A 22,357-nucleotide genomic window follows, 5' to 3' on the forward strand; every position below is an offset into this window, starting at 1 on the left:
GACATAGGACTACTTAGACGTCTCGAACGCGCGTTTGAGCGCACGACGCGTTAAAGTAGCGTAAGCTACCTTAATGGGTCGCAACGGGTCGAAAGCACTTAGGTTAGGTTTCAATTTTGGATGTAGGCTTTGTTAAACCATACACATGAGTTCCAACACTCATTTGGTCTACAAGACCTCATTCTGTCCGATCTTTCGATTTGGGCGTCTATTGTTTGACTAGTGATTCGATTATTAGGTGCTGCTTGAGTTTCCTTGGTTTGATTGAGCTTGTTGAGTTCTTTAGATTGAGGAAACTTTGCACTTCGATGTGAGTACATAGTTCCCCTATTTTACAGTTTTCGATTGTTTTGGGGTGATTCATATGTACGAAATGATTTCATGGTTTAAACGATGATTTCAAAAACGATTAAGATGGTTTATACTAAACTAATAACGATTTCAATAATGTGAACGAACTTGTTCGTTGTAGTTACATAACGAATGACATTCATTAATTTTGGCCGAACCGACCAGTATTAGGTTCTGGTACCATAGGATCTGACAAATCCCGTTATCAAACTACACCCATGGTTATGTGTGGGGGTTATGTAGGTAACGACCGAATCTGTGATTGTTAACTTACCCTTTGGTGGTTTGTTAATACGAGAAGCGAGATAGTCGAGTCACGAAGGTTTGAATGTTATTAGCGAGACGACCAAAAGTAGTTTCACAATTAAAACGAATACAATTTTGGGACGAGTTAAACGATTTGAGACGACTTAAACGAGATAAACGATTTGGATAAATGATTGGTTTTGGGTAGTGATTAGATAGTGGGACGGGTGTAGCATGATATAAGCATGGTAGATACACCGCTGGTACATCTTATATATAAAGGCTTTTATCATATTACATTGCGTGTCATTATTTAGTTCACTTGGGAAACGATTTGAAACGATGTCACACAACGAGGTTTTCGAAATGATATAAACCATACGAGTTTTATTAACGAGTTTTGACGAAACGATTTACGATTTGGTTTACTAAAACAAATGTTTTTGGGTTAAGAATCATGGCTATGAGATTTTATAAACTATAAACAACTTGATTTGAGATGGTTAATTATGTTGCAATACCCTCTTCAAAACAAGGTTTGTACTTTTGACTCTTGTAGTCTAACGAGGTACTACAACATATAAACGAGCCATGAATCCGATACTCTCATAAAACCTATGTACTCGCCAGTATTTCTTTGCTGACTTTATTTTACATATGTTTCAGGTGGTATTACTTGATGTTGCTTGCTAGGAAGCTTGTGTGACATAGGACCTGGACGAGACCTTAGTGACTTAAAAATAGTTATAAACAATGTGTAGTTTGTTTGTTTTGGTTTAAAGACAATGTACATTACATAATAATTCAATAAAATGAAACATTTGGTTACCATGGTTATGGAACAATAATTCTGTTGCAACACTCCCCGACGTTTCCGCCACGGTTTGTTGTTTTAACGTGGTCGGGGTGTGATAGAAGAGTTGGTATCAGAGCCAATAGTTATAGGGAATTAGGTTATTAGCATTGCTTTGACCTATACTATAACTTTCTAGGACCCCATCAAATGTTTACTTGCGCTTAGATTTTAAAACAATACCGTCACCTATCCCTAGGTGATAACCACAATGAGAACACAATAACAAATCCGCTTCGGAAATTAATCATCTGTTCTAGGATGATTGATTACTAGGTTTTGAACCCTCTAAGTTTTCAAAATCTCGTCAAAGTTTTGTTTTAAATAATGTGAACACGTGCAAACTGGAAGAGTGAATGCATGTACCCTGAGTTTTCTGTCTAAGGCTAGAGTGTTCGTACAAATCCGCAGTATCGGACCAGTCACTCTTACCTGGGAACTCTTGGGGTGAGTGTTCACTTATAGGCGGGCATGTCTTCGCGATACATTATATTGACCCATTTACTTTGATTAGTCACTGCATGTCGTTTGTTCGTTCGAGGTAACGAACAAATGATCGCCTTCCTTGTGTTTTGTTGATGTTTTCAATACCTCTTTTGTTTTTCCAATTGTCAACCTCACTCGTTTCTCATGTATCCTTGTTAGACAATGCCTCCTCGACGTGATACTCAATCTTTTACTACTGAAGAAGTCGCAGCCCTTGTCGCCTAGGAAATGGCTGCTGTACTTCCAGGCGTAGTGACCTAGATCCATGAATTATACAACAACAACAACAATAATAACAACAATAATGCACAGTGTAACTTCAAAACCATCAATTCTGCTAAGCCATTGAAGTTTTCTGGGTCGCAAGGAGCAACTGTGCTCCTACAGTGGTTCGAGAGTATCGAGAGCACATTCAGACATGTGCAGTGTCCGAATGCGCGTAAGGTTGAGTTTGCATCAAGCGTGTTTAAGAAGCGAGCTCTTACATGGTGGAACGGAGTGATGCGTGATAGGGGTGCCGAAGTGGCATTAGCACAAACTTGGGAAGAGCTTCGAGCTCTCATGATGAGAGAGTTCTGTCCCCGTCACGAAATTCGAGCTTTAGAACGAGAATTCGATGATTTGAAACAGGACGGGGGAGAAAACCGTGCTTATACGGATCGATGTGAGGAGCTCAGTTTGTTGTTTCCTACGATGGTTACCCCGTTGGAGAAGGCAATTGAGAGGTATATCAATCGATTACTCGATTCTGTGCAAGACATAGTGACTGGCAGTAATCCTACTACTGTCCGTCAAGCGATTGAATTATCTGCTACCCTGACCGAGTCTCAGGTCAGAAAGGGGAAATTGACCCGTAAGGGTGATAAGAAGAAGTCGGTCGATTCTGCACAGGAAAAGGGTAAGGGTAAGGGTAAGAAGCAGGGTGAGTCTTCTAAAAAGTCAAGGAAGCGTAAGGCTTCGCAGAACTTTGCTGTCACCAACCAAAACCCTCAGAACCCACCAACTCAACCGCCTATGAAGAAGCAATATGTTGGTACTGCACCTCACTATGCTCGATGCAACGGTCACCATGTTGCCCAACAGGCCTGTAAACAGTGTACTACGTGTGGTAGACTTGGGCATCTGGCCAACATTTATCATTTTGGCCAAAATCAGGCTGCTCAGGTTCCATCACAAGTTCAGGGGAATGCTGCGAGATTCCCACCCGGTTCATGTTTTAATTGGGGAGAAATGGGTCATTTCCGCAACAACTGCCCGAGATTGGTAAATGCAAATCCGAATGGTAACGCGATTGTGAATGTAAATCCCGCTCGTGGACAAGCATTCAATCTGAACGCGAATGAGGCGAGGGCGGACAACGAGGTTGTTAACGTTACGTTCCTTGTTAACAATCAACTTGCATCTATTCTTTTTGATTCTGGTGCCGATAGGAGTTTTGTTTCGTTATCCTTTGAGCCTTTACTTGCGATACCTAGAACTAAACTGTGGAAGCCCTTATCTGTTGAAGTTGCTACTGGTAAACCACTTGTACTCGATTCTGTTCTTCGTGGTTGTCAATTGAACCTCGATAAACATCTTTTTCCTATTGACCTCACGCCGATGCAACTTGGGAGTTTTGACATCATCGTAGGGATGGATTGGTTAACCAAACATCATGCTGAGGTTGTTTGTTTAGACAAAATCGTTCGTATTCCTCTTTCGTCTGGTGATGTCCTAGAAGTTCGTGGCGAGAAACCATCTATTGGTTTAAAACTCATGTCGTGTACGAAGGCCCAACGTTATTTATGAAAAGGATATGTTGCTTTTCTGGCACATGTCACCGAGGAGAAAGGCAAGAACAAGAGTATTCAGGATATTCCGATTGTTCGGGACTATCCAGAGGTGTTTCCTGATGAACTGCCTGGTTTGCCTCCAGTTCGTCAAGTCGAGTTTCATATTTACCTTGTACCCAATGCTAACCCGATTGCGAAAGCACCTTATCGTCTTGCACCGTCTGAGATGCAAGAATTATCAAAACATCTTCAAGAGTTAAAAATAATAAAGGATTCATCTGACCGAGTTATTCACCTTGGGGAGCTCCTGTCCTCTTCATGAAAAAGAAAGATGGATCTTTTCGAATGTGTATCGATTATCATGAGCTTAACAAGCTTACCATCAAGAATCGATATCCCCTACCCCGAATCGATGATCTCTTTGATCAGCTTCAAGGTGCTACCTTTTTTTTCCAAGATCGACCTACGTTCTGGGTATCATCAACTTCGAGTATTCGAAGAAGATATTCCCAAAACGGCTTTCCGCACGAGATATGGGCACTATGAGTTCACTGTCATGCCTTTTGGTTTGACAAATGCTCCAGCTATCTTTATGGACTTAATGAATAGGGTCTGTAAACCTTATTTAGACAAGTTCATTATTGTGTTCATCGATATTCTTGTTTTTTCAAAGTCTCGTGTCGATCACGAGCAACACCTTCGTTTGACATTGGAACTCCTGAAGAAGGAACAACTTTTTGCCAAGTTCTTCAAGTGCGAATTCTGGCTTAAAGAAGTTTAGTTTTTGGGACATATAGTCAACAAGTAGGGTATTCATGTGGATCCTTGCAAAATAGCTGCTATTAAGTATCGGAATACACCGACGACGCCCACAGAAGTTCGATCTTTTCTTGGTCTTGCTAGTTATTATCGTCGATTTATTTTGAATTTCTCGAAAATTGCGGTTCCACTCACTGTTTGACTCAGAAGAATAAGCCTTTTGAGTGGGGACCTAAGCAAGAAGAAGCGTTCCAAACGCTGAAACAGAAGCTGTGTGATGCTCCTGTTCTATCTTTGCCCGAGGGAAACAAAGATTTCGTTGTCTATTACGACGCGTCCAACTTAGGCCTTGGTTGTGTTCTTATGCAACGAGGTAAAGTTATAGCATATGTGTCTAGACAACTGAAGGTTCACGAGAAAAACTACATGACTCATGATCTTGAGTTGGGTGCTGTAGTCTTTGCTCTTAAAATCTGGAGACACTATCTTTATGGCACGAAGTGTGTGGTTTTCACAGACCACAAAAGTCTCTAGCATATTCTCAATCAGAAAGAGTTAAACATGAGGTAACGACGTTGGGTTGAACTCTTAAACGACTATGATTGCGAGATTCGCTACCATCCTTGTAAGGCGAATGTCGTAGCTGATGCTCTTAGTCGAAAGGAGCGAGTCAAGCTTCATTCTGTTCGAACTCTATCTGATCTTCAAACTCGTGTTCTTCAAGCTCAACAATTATGTGTTTCACAAAATTTGATAGGTAAGGAATTACCACGTCAACTTGAGCTTAAACTAGAAGCGAAGGACAATGGATTGCTTTATTTTAAGGATCGTTTGTGGATTCCAAAACAAGACGATCTTCGCACCTCAGTGATGGACGAATCTCATAAGTCTCGATATTCCATCCATCCTGGTGCTGATAAAATGTACAAGGATCTTCGTACTCGGTATTGGTGGCCTGGTATGAAGAAAGATGTTGCCTTGTATGTAGCAAAATGCCTAACTTATCTCAAAGTCAAGGCCGAACATCAACGACCTTCTGGCTTGCTTGTACAACCAGAGATACCGGTTTGGAAGTGGGAGAACATTGCGGTGGATCTCATCACTAAATTACCGCGTACATCTAAAGGTCACGATGCTATTTGGGTTGTCATCGATCGATTAACGAAGTCAGCTCATTTTATTGCGATTCGCGAGGATCTATCTGCTGATAAACTTGCAAAGATTTATGTTGATGAGAATGTATCTCGACATGGTGTTCCTTTGGACATCATGTCTGATCGTGATGCTCGATTTTCATCTCATTTCTAGAAGACCATGCAATCTGCTATGGGAACCCAACTATATCTAAGCACTGCTTATCATCCCCAAACAGATGGACAGTCTGAGAGAACGATTCAAACTTTGGAGGATATGCTTAGAGCATGCGTGATAGACTTTGGTGGTAATTGGGATTCTCATCTTCCATTGATCGAGTTCTCTTACAACAATAGTTATCATGCTAGCATCAATATGGCACCATTCGAAGCTCTTTACGGTCAAAAATGTCGTTCACCTGTCTGTTGGAATGAGATCGGTGAAGCTCAGCTTACTGGACCTGAGCTCATTCTGGAAACGACAGATAAAATCAAGAAAATTCGCGATAATCTTGTGACAGCTAGAAGCCGTCAAAAGAGTTATGCGGATATGCGACACAAGCCTCTAGAATTTCAAGTCGGAGACCATGTCCTACTCAAGGTGTCACCTTGGAAGGGAGTGGTGAGATTTGGAAAGAAAGGAAAACTTGCACCACGATACGTTGGACCATTTAAAATTGTTGAAAGAGTTGGAAAGGTTGCCTATCGACTAGAGCTACCTCCTGAGCTTGGAAATATTCATCCGACTTTTCATGTGTCCAATCTGCGAAAGTGTTTAGCTGACACTGATCTTCACATTCCTCTCGACGAGATCCAAATCGATGAAACGATGCACTTTGTCGAGAAACCTGTGGAGATAGTGGACTGTACATTTAAACATTTGAAGAACAAACGGATTCGATTGGTCAAGGTTCGTTGGGAGTCCAAACATGGCCCAGAGTTTACTTGGGAACGTGAGGACCAAATGAAGGCGAAATATCCGCAATTGTTTTCACAAATTTCCTCTAGTTAAAATTTCGAGAGACGAAATTTCCTAAAGTAGGGGAGACTGTGACAACTGTGCTCTTTAATCGATGAACAATGCAAAACAATGTTAATTATCAATAAAACAATGTTTTTTGGTGTTATTATGTGTGTTTTTGTGTTTGATGATTTTACAATATGGTTCGATTCGATTTCAAGCTTTAAATTGCTTTCTGGAAAGTTATACGCAAACTGGTGCGTAAACGCAGTCAGTTTAACGCGACAAACACTCCGGGATAGTGAAATAGGCTTAACACACCTTAAATAACCTTCACATAACTTAGAAATAAGTTTTGGATGGTTTGGTGTATCGAAAACAAGTTTGTTCGATCTTAGGGACTATTTGTGTCAAATTGCGAAACTATACCGATTTGTATAGTAACTAACATTCCAGAACTTGATCATAAGTTAATTATGCCCTAAATATCCTTTACGTAGCTTAGAAATAGGCTTTGAGGTGTTTGGTGCGCAAAAGTAAACTTATTGGTCATTCAGGGACTAAAAGCGTCAAAAAGTGCATAAGTTTGCATTTTTGATCATATCTTACGTTCTGAATATATCCGGACACCCAAAAATTTATGTAATCATTAAAATACTTTATTTTAGTGATTGGCGTGATAAAATTCCATTCGTCGCTCAATTTGGATCGTACACGCGTTCGTTACGACTTCCGTCGTAATTAACCGAACAACACGATCGTACGACCAAACGAACCGACATCCGAGATGTTTTTGAGCATGTTTTGAGTTCCCAATATTTTAGCTTCATTTTAGAGCCTTGAAATGAGGTTAACGGGGCTTAAACATGTCAAAAATGAGCCGAAATGCAAGTTTTACAAGTTCAAGGGCTAAATTGTCATTTTATGGAAGTGCTGGTCTGCATGTCCCTTGCGGACCGTATGGGCATGTGCTTACGGTCCGTAAGCAGTCCCCAGATCAGCAGAATTGCAGAAACACTGAATCTGGTCATTTCCTCTTGTTCCAATGGTTTTGATCCATGGTTTTTCATGCTATGGGCTGGTTTGTGTGGAGAACAAGTCCCCTAATCATTCTTTGACAATTGTATGGCCTAGATCATTCCCTCCTTGCCAAGAAATGATCTTAACGGTTTGCGAAAAACTATATAAGGCCATGTCCCTCATTCATTTTCCTAACATTTGGTCTGAGATTTCTCTGAGTGGTTGTGATTATTCACTACCAACCTGAGAATACTTGGAACCAAATCTATTTGGACCCTTTGTAAGTCCTCTTTCATTCTTTTATCGCTTTTCTAGCTTAAAAGTCAAACTTTGTTTGACTTTCTGCTTTGACCAGTTTATGGTCAACGCGAAGTTCGTTTGAACTTCGCAACGTGAGCGTAATCACGATGGTTATAGTCCTTAGTGACCATACCTACTGATTACCACGTTGGCTAGGCGTAGTCACAAGTCGTAGTTTCGGTCAAAATGCGCATTTAAGCGTATTTTGCAACCAAACTACTCTTGGTATCAAAACACTTTGTTTTGGTATCAAAACCTGTTTTTTAACTTAGTTAAACATGTTTTAACAAGCTTAGCTCGTCACTTTTAGTTTAGTGCTTGTTTAGAGTCGAAAGTCAAACGGTCTAAACCACCGCTTAGACTTTCGAACTCGACCCGTTTGGTCGATCATTAGGATCCGACCAAGCATGTTAAGTGACCATAGTTGCATAGGGAATAACCTTCCGAGGTTATACCTTATGGTCACCTAGTTTAAGTAGTTGTATGATAGGTAGATTATATGCCTTTGGTAAATGACCAAAATGCCCTTTTCATGCATAATTGGACTTTAGGCATATGTAACCTAACTTTTATCACCTAAACTGATTATGCAACCTATTTAAACATGTTTAGGCATATAATACTTGTCATAGGACTAGTTAGACGTCTCGAACGCGCGTTTGCGCGCACGACGCGTTAAAGTAGCGTAAGCTACCTTAGTGGGTCGCAACGGGTCGAAAGCACTTAGGTTAGGTTTCAATTTAGGATGTAGGCTTTGTTAAACCATATCACATGAGTTCCAACACTCATTTGGTTTGCAAGACCTCATTCTGTCTGATCTTTCGATTTGGGCGTCTATTGTTTGACTAGTGATTCGAATATTAGGTGCTGCTTGAGTTTCCTTGGTTTGATTGAGCTTGTTGACTTCTTTAGATTGAGGATACTTTGCACTTAGATGTGAGTACATAGTTCCCCTATTTTACTGTTTTCGATTGTTTTGGGGTGATTCATATGTACGAAATGATTTCAAGGTTTAAACGATGATTTCAAAAACGATTAAGATGGTTTATACTAAACTAATAACGATTTCAATAATGTGAACGAACTTTTTGGTTGTAGTTACATAACGAATGACATTCATTAATTTTGGCCGAACCGACCAGTATTAGGTTATGGTACCATAGGATCTGACAAATCCCGTTATCAGACTACACCCATGGTTATGTGTGTGGGGGTTATGTAGGTAACGACCGAATCTGTGATTGTTAACTTACCCTTTGGTGGTTTGTTAATACGAGAAGCGAGATAGTCGAGTCACGAAGGTTTGAATGTTATTAGCGAGACGACCAAAAGTAGTTTCACAATTAAAACAAATACGATTTTGGGACGAGTTAAACGATTTGAGATGACTTAAACGAGATAAACGATTTGGATAAACGATAGGTTTTGGGTAGTGATTAGATAGTGGGACGGGTGTAGCATGATATAAGCATGGTAGATACGTCGGTGGTACATCTTATATATAAGTGCTTTAATCATATTACATTGTGTGTCATTATTTAGTTCACTTGGGAAACGATTTGAAACGATATCACATAACGAGGTTTTCGAAATGATATACACCACAAAATCCTCGGTACCTTCTAGTAAAGACAAGATCAGTGCACTGCAGAGTTTTTGTTTCAACGACTGGAAAGCATCTTCTTGCTTCGTTCCCCAGAAGTATACAACGCCCTTCTCTGTTAGTGCAGTGTGGGGTTGAGCGATCTTCGAGAAGTCTTTAATAAATCTGTGATAATACCCAGCGAGACCAAGAAATTGTCGCACCTCTGAAGGATTCTTTGGTGCCGCCCAACTTCTAATAGCATCAATCTTTGCAGGATCCACGTGTATTCCCGATTCATTCACAATGTGGCCAGGGAAGTGTACCTCCCGAATCCAGAAGTCACACTTAGAGAATTTCGCGTTGAGTTGCTCCTTCCTTAGGAGCTCCAAGATAAGTCGTAAGTGTCGCTCATGGTCCTCCTTGCCCTTTGAGTAGATCAGAATGTCGTCGATGAACACGATAACGAAATCGTCAAGATACGGTTTGCACACACGGTTCATGAGGTCCATGAAGACCACTGGTGCGTTCGTCAGTCCAAACGGCATAACCAGAAACTCATAATGCCCATACCGCGTTAGAAAAGCCGTTTTAGGGACATCCTCCTCTCGGACTCTCATCTGATGATAGCCCGATCTTAAATCGATCTTTGAGTAAAAACTTGACCCTTGCAACTGGTCAAACAGATCGTCGATGCATGGTAAAGGATAGCGGTTCTTGACAGTCACCTTGTTGAGTTCCCGATAATCAATACACATACGAAAGGACCCGTCTTTCTTCTTTACAAACAGAACTAGGGCTCCCCAAGTCGAAGAATTGGGTCAGATAAAACCTCTATCCAACAGTTCTTAAAGTTAATTAGATAACTCTTGCAACTCCCCAGGTGCAAGATGATAAGGAGCTCGAGCAATTAGGGCCGCTCCTGGTGTAAGATCAATCTGAAATTCTAGTTGACAGTGAGGAGGTAAACCGGGAAGTTCCTCAGGAAACACATTGGGAAATTCACGAACAATTGGCAGGTCTTCGATCCTCCACTCTTCAGACGGAGTATCAGTAACAAGTGCTAGAATTAGGGGTGTGTATGGGTCGGTTTGGGTCGGTTTTGACTAAAAACCATAACCATAACCGCGATGTCGGTTATTGGATAACCATAACCATAACCAATCGGTTATGGTGGTTATGGTTATTCGGTTTTGATGGTTATAGTGGGTCGGTTATGGGTGGTTAACCGTGTATTTAGTTTAGCTAAAAATAACTTAATTTTTTTAACATGGAATAAATTGTTATTGCATATTTATATATGTTAGTATATTACATAATATTAAAAAATACATATAATTTATAATATTAATACCAATTATTATCGAATATTCAAATGTGTATGATACATTCAATAAATTCACATAAACATTCAACTAAACCACAAAATGATATGAAAAACCAATAATTACTAAAAATCTTCAATAAAAAACATCAAATATTAAAAATATGGTGAAAAGTCTTAAATCCTACAAAGATTTATTACATGTCGGTTCGGTTCAGTTATGGTGGGTATGGGAAAAATGATAACCATAACCGACCCGCTACATTCGGTTTTCAAAAAACCCATTAACCGACCCACCGGTTTTTTATATGGTTCGGTTTTTTCGGTTCAGTTTTGCTGGTTAATTCGGTTATGGTTCGGTTAATTCGGTTTTTTGCACACCCCTAGCTAGAATAGCAGGATACCCCTTTCGTAGACACTTCTGAGCTTTCATAGCTGAGATGGTACCAATCATCGCACCACTACGATGCCCTTGAACCGATAGAGATTCTCCAATGGGGAGGGGAATACGCACGATTTTCTCTTTACAAAGGATGTCAGCACGGTGTTTGGACAACCAATCCATACAAACTACTATGTCAAAACTACCGAGGGTAATAGGAAGGAGGTCAATGTCAAACACTTGACCCACAAGATCTAGTTTACACCCAAAAAGGACATGCGAATCTTCGATCGTCTTACCATCTGCTAATTCTACTACATGCCTAGAGGTGTTGGAGTTAACCCTAATCGTTGACTGAACTCTAAGGACACATAAGTCCAATCGGCACCGGAATCAAATAACACAGAAGCAAAGAGATTTTTCACAGAAAACGTACCAGTCATGACATTGCCGTCGTTTCTAGCATCACCAGCTCCAATCGTAAATACCCTCCCAAGAGCACCATTGCCCCCATTGTTACCATTATTGTTATTCCTAGCATTGTGATTGTTATTCTGACGGTTGTTGTTGTCATTGGCGTTCTGATTCAGCTGAGGGCAATCCTGTTTAACGTGACCCTCATCCCCACACTGGAAATGTCACACCCCCAAAATCCACACATGGAAAACCACCGCTTGGAGGCGTGACTGACCAGGATCAAGCCACCAATCATATTGAACATAACAAGTAATATGTAAAATTCAACCACACAATATGAAAGGTGTTTCAAAACAAAAACATAGTTAAGTGTTTAGCGGAAGCATAATTGTAAAACCCAATGTAAGTATCTAGTACGAGATAAAGTAATGTTTTTAACAAGGCACACACTGCCATGTCCCACAACGACCGCGTCTCCCTATGGAAGCTCCATGAGTACCTAACGACTTGCAAGGCATGTAACAGAGAGTCAATAACAAAGTTGAGCGAGTTCACAGCTGGTTGTTTAGTTATACTATTCGTTTCGTAATCATATGTTCGTTTTGTAAACCATGCATCGTATTAATTCGTATCGCGGTCTCCCAGACATGTGTGCGAAGATTAGTGGGGGCTTCCCATGTGTTACTAGACCGAGTGTATCGACTGCTACGAAAATGTAAGAGGTTCCCTAAGTTAATGTCTATCAGCATTGACCCTTTGCCCATAGTCCATTAGTACACGCCCGTTCGAACGACATGGTGTGAGGTTTGTTAAACCTAATAGCGCTATTAACTAATGACCCGCTCGCCATAGGCCTCGGCGATTAAGTCGATATAATGAGGGACTTCAATGATAGGGGTTTGGTCCAGTGTGTATACTTGACATCCTATTCCCAGAGGATGGTTGTAATTACCGTTTAGTTCATTTACCCATTCCCAACCCTTGGGAATCCCATGCCTTGGAAAGAGTGTGAACTCACCTTGGTTTGCTCGGTATGCTAAAGTATGTGCTCACAAATAATCAGTCAAGTCCTAAAGTACGCACGTGTACATAATCAGTTTATATTCATGAAGTTCACATATAAGTACAATCATGATGGATATTAAATCAGTGAGCACCAATTAGCACAAAACACGTGTTCAAGTCCATACAAGTCATGCTTATCATCTAAATGCAGTTAATTAATCCAGTTAACTCTTAACAGAGTTAAACAAAGTTACTGTGCAAATTTCCCACTCGACGAAACATACTTGTTTCGTCATGTAACCCCTTGACGAAACACCCTTCATTTCGTCATGATCCCTTTGGCGAAACACCCTTAGTTTCGTCATAACTACTATCGGCAAAACACCCCCTGTTTCGCCGTGTCTGATTCGTGGTGACCAATGTTGACGAAACACATCAGCGTTTCGTCGACATCAGCGTTTCGTCAAAAGCATCAGTTACGTCGTAACGCAGTTAATCACCCAGAAACCCTAACTATCATTCTCAACCGTTACATGCTATCATCAAGCATCATCATACAGCAATCATCATACAGAAATCATACGGTATTCATTCAATCACAACAGAACCACACATGTTAATCCTAAACAGTCTATTCATGTGATGATCAAGTTCACAGATTTACAATATTTATCAATATATATCATTGAACAATACTCCATTCAAATTAACAACAAGAACCCTATGTGCCAACAAATTCAGTCTTTTTGTCATTACTATCCGAACCGTGTTTACCAGTTTCATTATCGTTCATAATGATCAACATTAACAATAAACAGGGAATTCAAACCTAAGGTCAAGCATTACATAAGATCAATGAATCATGTTTCCGGTTAACAGTTAGCAATGATAACAATCTAATGATCATGCAAGGGTTAAACGCTAACCGTAATAGATGGAGCAATAACTCGATTGTTCTAGAGGGCTTCAAGGATTCAAGGTTGCCGTCGCACAGAGAGTTCTAGGGTTTTCTGATTGCCAAACGTGTGGCGAATGAAACAGAATGCCCAGTATATAGTCACGTAACATATTGGGACCTTAATGGGCTTCGGCGAAACTAGGCTCGGCGAAACGGCTGTTTCGTCGCGGTGTTATGACGAAACGCTCTTTGTTTCGTCGCTAAGGCTTATGACGGATCACTCAGTTTCATCGAGTGTGGGTTATGGCGAGACACTTGTGTTTCATCGGGCCTTTTCATGGTTTAAGTAGTTTAAGTTTTTTAAACAAGTTTCATGTTATATCACCAAACACATACATGTAACAATCACAATACGTTTCATCATATCACAACGTGTACAGTTACAAAGCAAACAAGTCGTATAAGTAAACAACTAAACAGTTAACGTGCAATTAATGCGAAGATGAATCTTGGAAACTCGAGTTTTCACATTCACCCCTTCCTATTGCCTTGGTTCTGATGGGGCTGCTGCCTCTGCTGTTGCTGATGCGGCTGATTCTGTTGTTGATTCTGCTGCTGCTGCTTTGGGAACAGAGCTCTACAGTCTTTTTCCATATGGCCCACCTTATCACACCTATGGAAAGCCTGGACACACGGTCCATGATGATGATAACCACACTTCTTGCACTTTGGCTTCCTACCAACGTAGGAGCCTTGGCTTGGATTGCTGCTCTGGCCTTGGTTTACTGAGGACGACTGACTGAAACTACGATTATTGCTGTTGTCAGGCCTTTTCTGCGATTGGCTTGCACTGGTCGCTTTGTTAGCATTGTTCCATTTACGCTTCTTATCCCTAGCAGGTATGGTAGCTGTAGCAGTAGGGGAAGCAGAAACACGAGGCGGTAGCGAACCACACTCGACCTCTTGGATGGTAATCTTGTGTGCTAAACGGATGATCTGAGGCAGGTTGTTAAGATTTGCAGTAGTGACCAAACTCTTTACTGATGGTGCTAGGCCCTTGATATACAGTTCAATTCTTCGAGGTGGGGGTCGAGACAAGTTAGGGCACATGTTTGCTAGCTCATGAGATCGTTTCGTGTAAGCCTCGATCTCGGACCCCTCCATCTTCAGATTGTAGTATTCATTCTCGAGTATTTAAATCTCATCACGAGGACAGTACTCCTCTCGCATCAACTCCTTGAAATAGTCCCACGTAGCATACTTCACCCGGTCCCCCACGGGACAGTTACACATAGCGAACACTGACTCAGCTTTCTCGAACCATCGAAGTAGCCCCACAACCCCTTCAGTCCCACTGAATGTATGTGGCTTACAATCCATGAACGTCTTAAACGTGTAAGCAGGCGGATTGTTTTGATTCTGATTCGCTTGCTGACCTAAGGACGAGAGAAAATACAGCACATGGGTAAGAGTTGTGTACGCGACACAAGAATAAAGAGTATTTGGCACATTTCGTACCAGCTTGATAGGTTGCCAAAGCCTCAGCTACGCGTGTGTTAATCAAGTTTGTTAACTCGGCCTGAGTCATCGCAATGTGACTATGTCCATGGCCTCGTCCGCTGATGATTCTATATAAGAAAAAAGGGAAAAGGTTAAAGGTCGAGATAAGGTAGGAGTTAAACCTCACAACGACTTCTACCGACTACCGGGTTTACATCAGACAGCAGAGCGGAACCCCCTTCACACTCATTAAGTCTCACTAGTACTCGCATGCACCCCACATTATTATTATGTGGGCACCCATAATAACAATGAAATTTGCATGTTCATCTCAGCTCCTCCCAACTCGTGCTAAAAGGTTCCTCAAATTCGAGTGGCAAGACAAATGTCATCACAAAACATAATTCATGAAGGTTTAGAAGAATGTCGTCCTGTGACTCTATTAACCAAAATGCCACATACAATAGACAAGTAACACAATGAATTCAATCTGTAGTGCTAAGTGTGCAATCACATGCCATATCATACATAAGTATACACTAGATATGCTATGCAATAAGTAAACGAGGGATGAACCTTGCAATCTGGAGCTGAGTGTCATGGTTGATGTCAAAGCTGTTCGGTTATAGTCTGGTTTTATAAAAACGTTTTAAAACCTAGTTCACTATAACCAGTGGCTCTGATACCAAACTGTCACACCCCTAAAATACCACATGCGAAAACACCGCGGGACGTGTGACGTACTAGGATCCAGCCACCAATCATAATGAACCACAACATAGTATTAAATAAAAGTTTCCATTTATTTCATAAAGAAATCCCAAAACACACTTCAAAACAAATACGTTCAGCGGAAGCATAATGTAAATAATTATTCAAGTGTTTCAAAACAATGTGCAAAACCAATGATCATGTATCCAAGATGTACGACCCATGACCACTCCAGCCTTCCCAGATAGCAAGTTCCAACCATGAATCTAACGACCTGCAAGCATGCAGACAAGTGTGTCAGACGACGCTGGTGAGTTCAAAGTTTGTTAACACGTTTAGTTACCAAATATGAGTTTAAAACATTTCAGAGATTAGATGTTGTTAATAACTCGATTACCGCAGATGGCTCCAGATTATTTTCCCTTCCCCAATGCTCTATCAAACATTGGTCAAGTGGTTAAGGTAATTAGTTCACAACCGTCCTCCCCGGTACGGTGTGAGGGTGCCAAACCTAATAGCGCTATCAACTAATGAGTGTATTTACCAACATCCCAGTTTAACATTCCAGTTAAACCCGTTAACTCAATATTCCTCCCCGGAATATTTACTCGATGTCCCTCCTCGGGACGCATGCTTGTAAAAGAGCAGTGAACTCACCTTAGATTTGCTCGGTTTATTTAGTTACCCTTTTTCCATTTAATCAACCAATCCTACCGTGGTTAATAATACGATCAGTTTCATAATAACCGAGTCACATATTCCACTCTAATAGCATACATCAAAAGGTCACTCTATAACATATAGAAATTGTTCAATTTCACACCCAACCACGTCCCATGTGCATATCACGCAATAGCATTCAACAGTTGGATTGGTCATTCACACTAGTCAATACAAGTTCCTTGTTTCTATTTAAAGTTGTTAACATGCAATAAAAGTTCATATGTAACCAAAACATTCAACATCAAGATTCACGAATTATTTGAACTCTACGTTATGTGAACACATCCACTGTTCACACTGTTCTGTTCTTCTTATCCACGGTGAAAGACCCTTTCGGCGAACTATCATTCTTCGTCAACCATGGGTGTGACGAAGAACCACAATGGCGAAGAACTGTTCTTCGTCAGAAAGGGACTTCGGCGAAGAACCCTAGTGTTTCGTCGAAGGCCAGCCACAGAACAATTTCATTCTTCGTCGCTTCACATGCAAAGACAGTGATGGTTCCCTACAAACCCTAATCATGACCGTTTCACATATCATCATACAATTGTTATACGATTTCCTGTTAACACTAGTTCATCGAACAGATTTAGCAAACCACATAATGAATGTAAACGTACACATATCATTTAACCTCTATCATACATGTTCTAATTCTTCAGATTCAGTATCAAGATCAAAACTCTTTTTAGCGACTAACCCTACTCATACTCTCACTGTTCAAATCTAATCAGTTTGTTTATTGCAAGTTATTCATCAAACCCTGTTATCATGCAACTCTAGATATTAATCATCATTCATATTGGATTACCAACTAAACATTAGATCGTGCATTCATTCTCCTTCACCACAATAACAACTCAAGTACATATGAACAAGGATCACATGGATGTTTATTCAAATCATGAGAGTGTTACTAACTGTACAATGGTTTGTGCACAAGGAAAGATTAATTGAAGACTCTAAACCAAAGAGAATGGCTGTCGTCTAACAGAGAGAGAACAGTAGGGTTTTGTGTTTACGGTTAAGATTATGAGAGGTTATACAATCTGAAAGTTATGGGCCACAAGTGGGCCTTGGCCGAAGGTCTTGACGAAGGACCTTCTTCGTCGTGTAGGGTGATGACGAAGGTTCTAAGTTTCGTTGAGTATAGCAATGATGAAGGATCGGTACTTCGTCGGGTTTGATGTCGACGAAGAACTATCTTCGTCGAGGGTTTATAATGAAGAGTCTTAGTTATAAAACATGCACAATACAACTATACATAACAACATAGTAATCATTTATCAAACATGCAACATAAATCAGTTATCAAAACAGAGTTGTGAAACAGTAATTGTGTATGGGCAAGAGCTTGAAATCTCGGGTTGTCATATCATCCCCAACTTGAAAGAAATTTCGTCCCGAAATTTGATAAGCAATCCAAAACGACACGTAGTTAGGTCAGGATGACTGTGGATCTTCCCTAGGTGCCACATCATCCCCAACTTGAAAGGGAATTTCGTCCCGAAATTCGCCAGTTGTAACAGGATTAGTTTGGTCAGCTGGGAATAAATGAGGATACTTGAGCTTCATCTGATCTTCGCGTTCCCATGTGAACTCCGGTCCACGTCTTGAGTTCCAACGAACTCTCATGATCGGAATTCGACTATGCTTGTGGACCTTAACTTCTTGGTCCATAATTTCGATAGGTTCTTCGACAAACTGCAACTTGTCGTCAATTTTCATCGGACAAACACTTCTTTAGTTGCGACACGTGGAAAACATCATGAACGTTACCCAACTCAGCGGGTAACTCGAGGTTGTATGCCACTTTACCAATTCGTTCCAAAATTTTAAAAGGCCCTACATAACGTGGATTAAGCTTTCCGCGTTTTCTAAACCGCACCACACCCTTCCAGGGTGAGACTTTCAACATGACACGATCGCCCACCGCGAACTCCAAAGGTTTCCTACGCTTGTCAGCGTAGCTTTTCTGACGGTCGCGCGCTGCCGCCATACGATTCTTAATCTGAACAATCTTTTCTGACGTCTCGAGTACAAGCTCCGGACCTGTGATCTGGCTATCACCCACCTCAGCCCAACAGAGAGGTGAACGACATTTTCATCCGTACAATGCTTCGAATGGAGCTGCCTGGATACTGGTATGGTAACTACTAGTCGTTTACCCGCGCGATGCGGCGGGAAACATATCACTTAGGTTGCTTTATATTGAGTAGGAACTTCCATTAGTGCTGCAAGAGCAAACTCTCTCTCCTTTCGGATTGGTGGCACATTTTTGGTCATGATTTCCGTGAAATTCACAAACTTACATAAGATAAAAAGAAATAACATGAGAACACAAGTTTACAGTTAGAAATATCTCACAAGTATCATAAATATTAGCTTGGAACTTTACTCCCTTTTTTTATAAGTGGAACTTTTGTTGCTGGTCCCAACCCTAATAATGGAGTTTTGTTAGAATCTTCTAACAAAAGAAAAGCCTCTTGAATTTGAATTTCGTTTTGGGCGTCTCTACTCATGACTTTCAACTTATTAAACCGTTCTCTTTTTCCATACATTTATAAATAGGTGGAAATTGCCACATCTATAAATAATATTGAAATCAGCAATTATTGTAAACCTGGAAATTGTCAAAGCTCCGAGAAGGGATATTATCATCGAATTCATTCATTGTGTCCCACGGCCCATCACCAACTCCAACTAATACAATTGATAATGGAAAAAACTATAAAAAAAATATTTTATAAACTTACCAAAGTTGCAGAAAAGCACCGTGCTTCAACTATAGCATCTATGGTTTTCTGTTCTTGTGGACTCAATAGACCACGCCCAGTATCCACACTTCTTGTTACCTATATAATTCACAAAATATTGAATTCCTGACAATTTCAAAGAATCAAAATTTAACTATGAAACAAGAGAAATATAAAATATTATCTGACCATCAGCGATTATAACCAACACATGACATTGCCCACCAGTTTCTTCAACAATTGTCATAGCCTTCTCAATTACAGAGGTGAATGATGTTGGGCCTATAGTGACAGTAAATAAATATTCACACATAGAAGTATATGACAATATTGAAACACTAAGCATAAACGAAGATAATGCTAGAAAAGATATAACACATGCAAGCTTTAGATGGGGTAAAAGCTCCTTGAACCTACTCGACTTCCTCAAATCCATTACAACACCTCTCTTCCCAGAGCCGACTCGCTGCTACCACCTCTTGCATGAAAATCTAAACCACCAATAGCATCATCTCCTTGAACAGATTCAGGATATGGAGATGGAGATCTCTGCTATACAATTTGTTCTAAAAAAAGTTAGCTATGTGATTTGGGCTCGGATCAGATAACGGGTCAAGATGGGTCACGGTTGGGTAGCATTGTCCATTCACCTCTCAATAAAAGTATGAGAATCAAGGATTTGTGGTAGGCATGTGGTTGAGAGTCCCTCACCAAACAACAGTATCCACATGTATTGCTTTTCCAGTTGTTGGCTGTATTTTCATAAAAAGAAAAAAAAATCAATTAGTTGGACTTCCAACATTTCTTTCACAGACACTTGTTACATCCTAGGGTCTCAAGTTATCAAATTTTAAAAATATTAGTACATACCAATTGCATATGAGCATGTGAAGAATGCAGATCCCTTTGCTAAGTCATTTTGCACACCAGTTTTTCCAATGATACGGTTTTCGAATGAAATGTCAAGATCGGTTGTTGCTGCAAGCTCCGGTGGTTTTTTATTTATCATTAGTATCAGGAGTTGCATGCGGCATGCCACATGCCCATCGCATACTTGTTCAGTCCACCCCCTTTCATGGACGCAAATTTTGCTTTGCATCGTAGCCTCCAATAGGTGTTGTTCCTACAATCAGAAATATAAAAAATAGTTTTTACGTAGGCTTTTTTTCACAAAAAAATATACAAGATGCTGGGAAATCGTTGTAGCACTCACCAGTTGTTTGTAGCATTCCTTCCATCTTTCTTCATTCACACAAATCTGAAAAAAATCTGACATATCAATGTCTACTTAAAATATAGTCACAATCAGATGTCCGAACTAATTATGAAAGCATAAATAAAAATATGACCATATATATGCTAAGCCAGACGCCATTCACCTCCACCTCAACCAGCAGACGATAACAGACGTCCAAGTGAACGAACTTAACCCTGGGTCATAACACGTTGGGCCTGGTTGGGTTGAGATGCAAAGAATCGTATGATAAATTTTTCATTGATTATTGAAACGCTGATTATAATAAAAAAGCAACATTATTAGACTAATAATTTATCATATGCCAACTTACTTATTATGGAATGCAATTTAAAATCATCAGCAAGCCAGATAGTCAATGACTTTCGCTTTCACAAGCCACACATTCCTCACAGTTCATCACCAAACACACCATCTATGACTTTTTTATGTTTTCATCATCTTCATCATTCTCCCGTGTCTTCCATTTTTTCTGCATTTCAACTATTGGGTCAGTTTATTTCAAGATAACACAATAATAGAGATCTGAAATTACCAAGGCTTGTGTCATCGTCTTCCACCCACAACCACTATCTTTGAGGAACCTAACACATATCTGAAAGTATTACACACAAACAAAAAAGGTAGATCGACTCAAATAACAAACAAAATAGGTAGACATGATTGTTACCTTTTTTGACAGAGATGGCAGTCCAGCACGCCGGAACCCTAATCGTCTTACTCTTACCGGAAGCCATTTAAAGAGGATCATTGTGTTTCTACAAAACAAAATTAAAGTAAAAAACATTAAAAAATAACCAAAAACTGAAGAAACAAAATACATACAATCTCAACAATGGCGTCAAATTTATGCAAAAGATTACCGCTGGTACACGCAGAATAGTTCATCAAACCTTCATAAACCCTAGAGCATCCATTATCTCGGCTAGGATTCCAACTGGAATCTCTGAAGAAACGTGACACATTCCATAAACCATGACCTACAAAAAAAAGACGATCCATGTCACAACACAAACAAATGTAAGTGAAATCCATTGAATGAATGAGAAATAGTGTTCAAAATCAAAACACGGCGTCACTTACCCTTGACGAAGGTAGCAATAACACCAAAAATACCCTAAATCAGAACTGAGAGGTCAGAATCTTCATAGATCAGGTGAAATTTTCATGGAGGAAAACCCTAGATCCAGATCCAGATCTGGAATCGCCAGAGAGAGAGAGAGGGGGGAGCAGGGAGCGGGCGATTTTGAAATGTTTTGAAATGGTGAAACCCTAATCCATATCCCGTGTTTTTATTGTTTTTTAGTAGAAGGGTATAAGTGGAAAGTGAAGTTTTCTGGTGCTTAAAAGACTTGTACATTATGCTTTAGGAGTGTTTTAAGGAAATTTCAATGACTTTAAGAAGTCCTTTGGATATGTATATTATATATAGTATAGATAGTATAGATTGTTATAAGAAAACTCTATCAAAGACAAGTGTTTCTCCCGACCCTTGCCAAAATCAATCACGCACGCTCGCAGCATGTCTTCAAGTGTCTGGATGGTTCGTTCACTCTGACCATCCGTCTGTGGGTGATAAGAAGTGCTCATGTCGAGACGTGAACCAAACGATTTGTGCATCAACTGCCACAAATCTGAAATGAAACACGGGTCACGATCCGAGATGACAGAGGTTGGCACCCCGTGCCTAGAAACCTCCTCTTTAAGATAAACAGCGGCAAGTTATGAGAACTTATCCGTTTCCTTGATTGCTAGAAAGTGCGCTGACTTTGTGAGACGATCAACGATCACCCATATGGTATCGTTTCCGTTTTGAGTTCTAGGCAATCATGTGACAAAATCCATCACAATTTTCTCCCATTTCCACATGGGTATCTCTGGTTGCTGAAGTAGGCCTGATGGTTTCTGATATTCCACTTTAAC

General features: G+C 40.3%; 1 long non-coding RNA gene across 1 annotated transcript; it reads right to left on the reverse strand.

The window, feature by feature from the left end:
• Nucleotides 1–17,809: 17,809 nt before the first annotated feature.
• Nucleotides 17,810–19,797, reverse strand: LOC110904088. Its single transcript, XR_004887189.1, has 3 exons — nt 19,369–19,797; nt 19,047–19,278; nt 17,810–18,730 (listed from the first exon to the last, which is right to left on the reverse strand). It is a non-coding gene; the product is annotated as an uncharacterized LOC110904088 (long non-coding RNA).
• Between the last annotated feature and the right edge of the window lie 2,560 nt (nt 19,798–22,357).

The sequence above is a fragment of the Helianthus annuus genome, chromosome 2 (genome assembly GCF_002127325.2).
Source record: "Helianthus annuus cultivar XRQ/B chromosome 2, HanXRQr2.0-SUNRISE, whole genome shotgun sequence".
NCBI classification, from domain to species: domain Eukaryota; kingdom Viridiplantae; phylum Streptophyta; class Magnoliopsida; order Asterales; family Asteraceae; genus Helianthus; species Helianthus annuus.